Here is a 6,068-nt window from a genome sequence, read left to right on the forward strand (position 1 = left end):
AGAGTCCGCCTTTTCCCGTTTAACCTGCTGGCAATATATAAAGGAATATAGACATCTTAATGATGGGCTACCCAAGCCATCACAATGGCTTTAAAAGGATGAGCTTCTTGTACTGGTCCTTGGTGTGAACTTTCTTCAAGAGCACTATTTACTTCGTAGCCCTGAGCCAGTCTGTAACCCTGTCCATCATGACTCGACTCACACCACAACTCGGTAGGTTGCTGATGGGTCCTCAGTGTGGACCTTCAGAGGTCTTACTTTGAAATTCAAGTAGACAAAATCTGTTGCTCTTCTTGATATCAGTTGTGAGTTGGAAAGTTGGAAAAAAACAACCCTCTCTCTTGGACTTGTTGCTTAACACGTGTTTGCAGGGCTAGGACACTGGACCTGGTATTGTCATATCAGTGTCTAGGATCACGGCTGTGAGATGGTCATTTCAGTTTCTGTGATAGTGGTTCTGTGAATCAAGCTTCGAACCCAGACAATAGACTGACTCCCTCTGTCTCCAAAGAACCTATATCATTGTCTTGGAACTACCTTTGTTTTGGCACAGTCACTGAACTTTTATTTCAATATTTTTCAGGACAGGATTTAATCAATATTTGCTCATCATACATCAAAATGTTGGTTTATCTCGCCCTTATATTCTTCTCTGAAGCTCGCAAAACAAGCAAAATAGTGCTCACTCAATCCTCAGTTGTCAAACTGTACATTTTTAGTGTTTTCAGGTTAGTGGTTACCATGCCTGTCCTCAATGTACTCGAATTTCAACTTTTAGGTCTCTTTATTTAAAGCCCTATGATACATGAGATGCTGCAATCCCTGTATGAAACGGTCTCCAATTTCTTTATCATACACACAATTTTGCACTCCCTGTACTAAAACCCACCTTTAATTTACTTTCTAATAAGTGACTTGTGATGCCTCAGTCACCTAATATAAACAAATTAGGTCAGAACGCGACTGTAATAACCTATAACAGTTGAGTTCTCACATCACAATGGTTAGTGCCAGAAGCTGAGGAAAAAGGCACACCAGATCATGGAGCATAATTAAAACTGTTTAAATAACAAAAATGAAACTTTGCTTTTCTTTCCTCTGCTGTCTTTTGATAATGGTGTAGCGTCGTGCTACCAATAACGACACTGCACACTTTATGTAGTTGACGAGCTCTTTATTCTCACGTGTTTACTGTTCCCCGTCCCTACTCTATCTAACCTCTTTCCTGTCGCCGCTCCTCCTCTTCCTGTGTCCCCTTAACTCCACCCACCAACAACTAGACTGCACACATTCTTACATCTCCCCCTTTGTTAACAAAAGTGAAAAACAAAAGTCTGACTTGGTTATAGTTCTTCGATCAACCGCACAGGTCGTCGAATATCTCGTCTGGGTCGTAGGACCACACCTCCCTCTTCAGATTCATCTTCTGCCTGAGTCTCAAGTCTCTGTACTGCAGCTGCACTGCCAGATTTCTCTGGGCCCAGTCGTTCAGTCATTTTGTTGAGGGCAACCTTGATAGTCGGGGTGCACCGTTGAAAGTGCGAAACATTTCTGGTAATTCTCCTGTTCTCCGACTCAGCTGTTATCATTGTACCCTTATGTTGAGTGATCATTAGAGGTTCAGCTCTGAACTTGCAATCTGTCTTTTTCTGCTGGTCCTGCTTGACCAATACACAGTCCCCTTCATGCAGGGATGGAGATCTGGCTCTCCTCCGAGTGTCAGCGTAGGACTTCATTTTGTTCTTGCGCTCACGGTCAGCCACCACTAGCTCCTTATGTGCTCTGGTAGGCGACACCGGTCGCAGGGCCCCTTCCCACGTAGGTATCCTTGTTCTAATCGGTCGTCCTAAAATGAGAGTGGCAGGACATATCCCCGTAGTGGCATTGGGTGTCGTTCGATATGCTCTCAGAACTTCATTGAGAGCCACTTGTAAGTCCTTCTTGTCAATGGTGGCCTGCTGGAATGTCTTCTTTAAAATTGCCATAAATCCCTCTACCATTCCATTGGCCTGAGGCCATAGGGGACTGATCTTGCGATGCCTGAAATTGAGGTGCTTCGCAAATTCTCCAAATTCATGTCCATTAAAGGGGGGTCCATTATCCGTCTTGAGTTCTTTAGGAACACCCCAGACAGCAAACACTTCCTCCAACACAGCAATGGTGCTAGTGGCACTGGTAGATGATACAAACTGTGCTATCGGAAATCTGGAGTACTCGTCCATTATCACTAGGACATATTTGCCCGACTGAAGGGGTCCATAAAAGTCCATGGTGAGCTCTTGCCATACACTACTAGGTAGCTGTGGCATCTGTAGCGGCGCTGGAGGATCTCCTTGATTGACCAGTTGGCATTGGGGGCAATCTTTTAGAGTGAGTTCCACCATCTGGTCAAGTAGCAGGAACCATACTCGCTCTCTGAGCGCTCTTTTTGTAGCAACTACTCCACGGTGACCCTCATGGGCTAGATTGATGACACCCTGGCGGAGTTGCATAGGAATGACGATCCGTTCATCCCTCAGTAGGAGCCCCTCTGAGGTGGCAGATAGTTCCTCACTCACATGCCTGAAGGCCTGCATCTCTTGGCGGATGTGTGGATCGCGCCCTTCCTCCTCACTGTCATGGCACCATCGATTGGTCCGCAATCGGCGCATCACCTTTTGAAGGATGTTATCTTGAGTTGTGGCTTCACATATTGCCTCCAGGGGAACCGCCAGTGGTATGGCTTGGTCCACTACGAAGTGTATGTACTCTTCTGCCACAGATGGACGTGACGCCTGTGATGCTTGAGGGTGTCTCGACATGTAATCAGCCGGATTCGCAGATTTTCCTGGTTTGTGCACTATTGTATAAGTGTATTCTTGTAGACCCAAACCCCAGCGCTCAATTCGAGGTGGCATTTTGGCTCTGGGGGTTCCGAAAATGGTAACTAGCGATTGATGGTCGGTCACTAGCGTGAAGTGCTTGCCATATATAAAAATATGAAAGTGCTCGCACGCCCACACAACAGCAAGGCTTTCCTTTTCAGGTTGGGAATAGGCCTTCTCAGTGTCCGATAAACTTTGGCTGGCATAGGCCACGATGTGCCTCTGGCCTGTCTCATTGTCAAATTGAGCCAGTATTGCACCCAGTCCCACTGGGCTAGCATCAACGGTGATCTCAGTGTTTCTCTTGGGGCTGAAGTATGCCATGTTGTCCGCTGACTCAACGGCACGTTTGATTTCCTGGAACGCCTGCTCACATTGGGGAGTCCAGATGAATGGCGGCCCTTGTTTGGTAACGGCACGTAACGGGTGACTGATGGTGGCATAGCCCTTTATGTATCTGGCACAATAGCTTGCCATGCCCAGAAAAGATCGAATGTCACTCACGTCATGTGGACTTTTGGTATCGTTTAGGGCTATCACCATCTCAGGATCAGGCTTCATCCCAGCTCCAGAAAACACATGTCCAAAGAATTTAAGAGTGGACTGATGGAACTCACACTTGTCTTTGTTGAGGGTGAGGTTGCCCTCCAGGAGAGCATGGCACACCCGGTCTAGCGCTTTGTCGTGTTCCTGGACATTCGAACCGTATACTAGAATGTCATCACATAGTTTAGTGTATTTGGTATGTGATGTATGGTCTGGCGGATGGCTTCTTGAAAAATCTCCGCAGCAGATGAAATTCCAAAACTAAGTCGTTTGTATCGGAACAGCCCTAGATGAGTGGCAAATGTTGTTATATAGCGCGACTTCTCATGTAGTTCCAACTGGTGGTATCCTTTATTCAAATCTAGTTAGGAGAAGACTCTTGCGCCATTTAGAGATGAAATCATGTCACTTAAATGGGGTCTTGGATGACGCTCCCTTTCGATGGCCGTGTTGGGAAGCCTCATATCTACACACTGGCGCACCTTTTCGGGAGTGCCCTTCTTTGGCACGATGACCACTGGTGACACCCACGGTGTTGGCCCTTCTGTCCGCTCGATAATGTCCGTTCGTAATAACTCTTGAATTTCATCTTCCACAGCTTGTTGAAGGTGGAAGGGTACTCGCCTGTGATGTTGTGCGACGGGACGTATTCGTTCATTGATGTGCAACCGGATCTGGCACTTGTTCATTTTAGTCCGGTGAATAGTTTAGGGAACTTGTGTATGATGTCCGGATCGTCGCTTACCCTGTACAAAATTTCGACCAGCCGAAGACGCTCCGCGGTGGGCAGACTGAGGAGACAGTCAGCTTCCGGGCCTTCAATTACATGTATATATGCCGGCACAGATGTGGTTTTGTGCTTGAGTGTAGTTGCAAATTTCCCCAGGCAGGGGAGAGGTTTCTTCGACATCCACATGAACACTCTGACATAGGCCGGGCTCAAGGTGGGTGGCGGTTTCATTTTGTTGTATTCAGTCACAGGGATATAGTTCAGTGATGCCCCACTGTCCAGTACAAACTTGGTTGCATGGGTTCCCACACTTATGTCCAATCTGGGGTATTTTTTTAATTGGTCTGGATCAGCTACCATGCAGACATACTCATCAGTGTACACCGATTCCCGAGATGCTGACCTGGATCCTCTAGATGGGGACCTTCTCTCCCATTGGGACCTGCGAGACTCTCTGCTAGAGTGTGAGGAAACAGAGGATGACTCCAGTCGATCCTGGACTGCCTTCGCATGATGCCGCCTTGTGTCAGGGCGAGACGATCTTGTTGTCTCTTTCATCCTTTCTTTAAGATATTCTCCACACATAGCCTCAAAGCGATTTTCTCTTCCGCATTTTTGACACTGCTGACCAAATGCTGGACAAACATCAGTGTGCGGAAAGTCTTATCCGCACCGATAACACTTTCATGGGCGATCTTGTTTCTTGTCTCCACGGCCAGACTCATGGCGTCTGCACCCTGTGTAGTGTTGGCGGGACGACAGCCTGGATGTCCGTCGTCGATCTCGAGAGTGTCTGCGAGTGTCCTTAGCTTGTACGCGATATGCTGGTTCCCGCCTCTCACCAAGCCCCGTCTCCATTCTTCTAGCATGTTCCTCTGCTTGGTCATGTATCCGGGTCATCTCTTCAATCTCGTCAATGTTATGACTCTTCCGTAGTAGCCGCCTTCTAAGAGTTTCCGATTGGCAACCTTCAATTATTCGCAATCTTATGGCATCCTCCGTGGAAAACGTGTCAAACTCACAATACCGAGACAGTCGTCGTAGTCTCATTATAAACGTATTCATCAATTCTTCCTTTTTCCTGACGGGCTTGGTGAAACATGTACCTTTCATAATCCACATTTCTTTTGTGTAAAAACCTTTTATTTAAAGCATCTCGCACCTTGACATATGATCTGGTTTCGGCAGTCGGCAATTCCTTGATTAACTTACTGACTTCTTTCCCAACCAGGTTGCGTAGTGCAATTAACTTTTCCTCTTCATCCGTGACTTTTGATCCTTTCATATAATCCTCAAAGTCCTCGAACCACTCCTGCCATCTGGGCCCCATGCCCCCTCCAGCTATCAGAGTCAGTGGTTCTGGAGGGCGCAGATATGAGACACCGGTCATGTTTGGCGTGGCCGCTGCTGTGCCCGCCGCGCTGACGTCGACATCTTTGGTTTAAGTCTTGGTCCCTCTGCCTTTGCTCGTGCTTCTTTACCTTGTTGTTATCTCTTGTGTTCACTTATGCTTGTTTTCTTCTTTTGCCTCTTATGTTTGCCTGTGCTTGTTTTCTATTTCTACTTTGCATTTGCTTGTGCTTGTTTTCTTTTGCTGCTGCCTTTGCTTGTGCTTGTTTTCTGTTTCTCCTTTTGCATTTGCTTGTGCTTGTTTTCTTTAGCTGTTGCCTTTGCTTGTGCTTGTTTTCTGTTTCTCCTCTTGCATTTGCTTGTGCTTGCTGCTCAGTTCCCTGCTGCCTGACTTCAAAATGGCCGCCCTATGTTTTTAATAGGGACTGGAACTCACCGCCTGACTTCAAAATGGCCACCGTCATGGAAATCTCGTTTCCCACGAGATTTTGGGCTCATTCACTCCTTCAGGCTCACACTTCAACCGGCACTCACCGGCAGCCGGTCCCCGCAGCAAGCAGCACCCCCACACGCTCCTT

Source organism: Lissotriton helveticus, chromosome 5_1, assembly GCF_964261635.1.
Source record: "Lissotriton helveticus chromosome 5_1, aLisHel1.1, whole genome shotgun sequence".
Classification (NCBI taxonomy): Eukaryota; Metazoa; Chordata; class Amphibia; order Caudata; family Salamandridae; genus Lissotriton; species Lissotriton helveticus.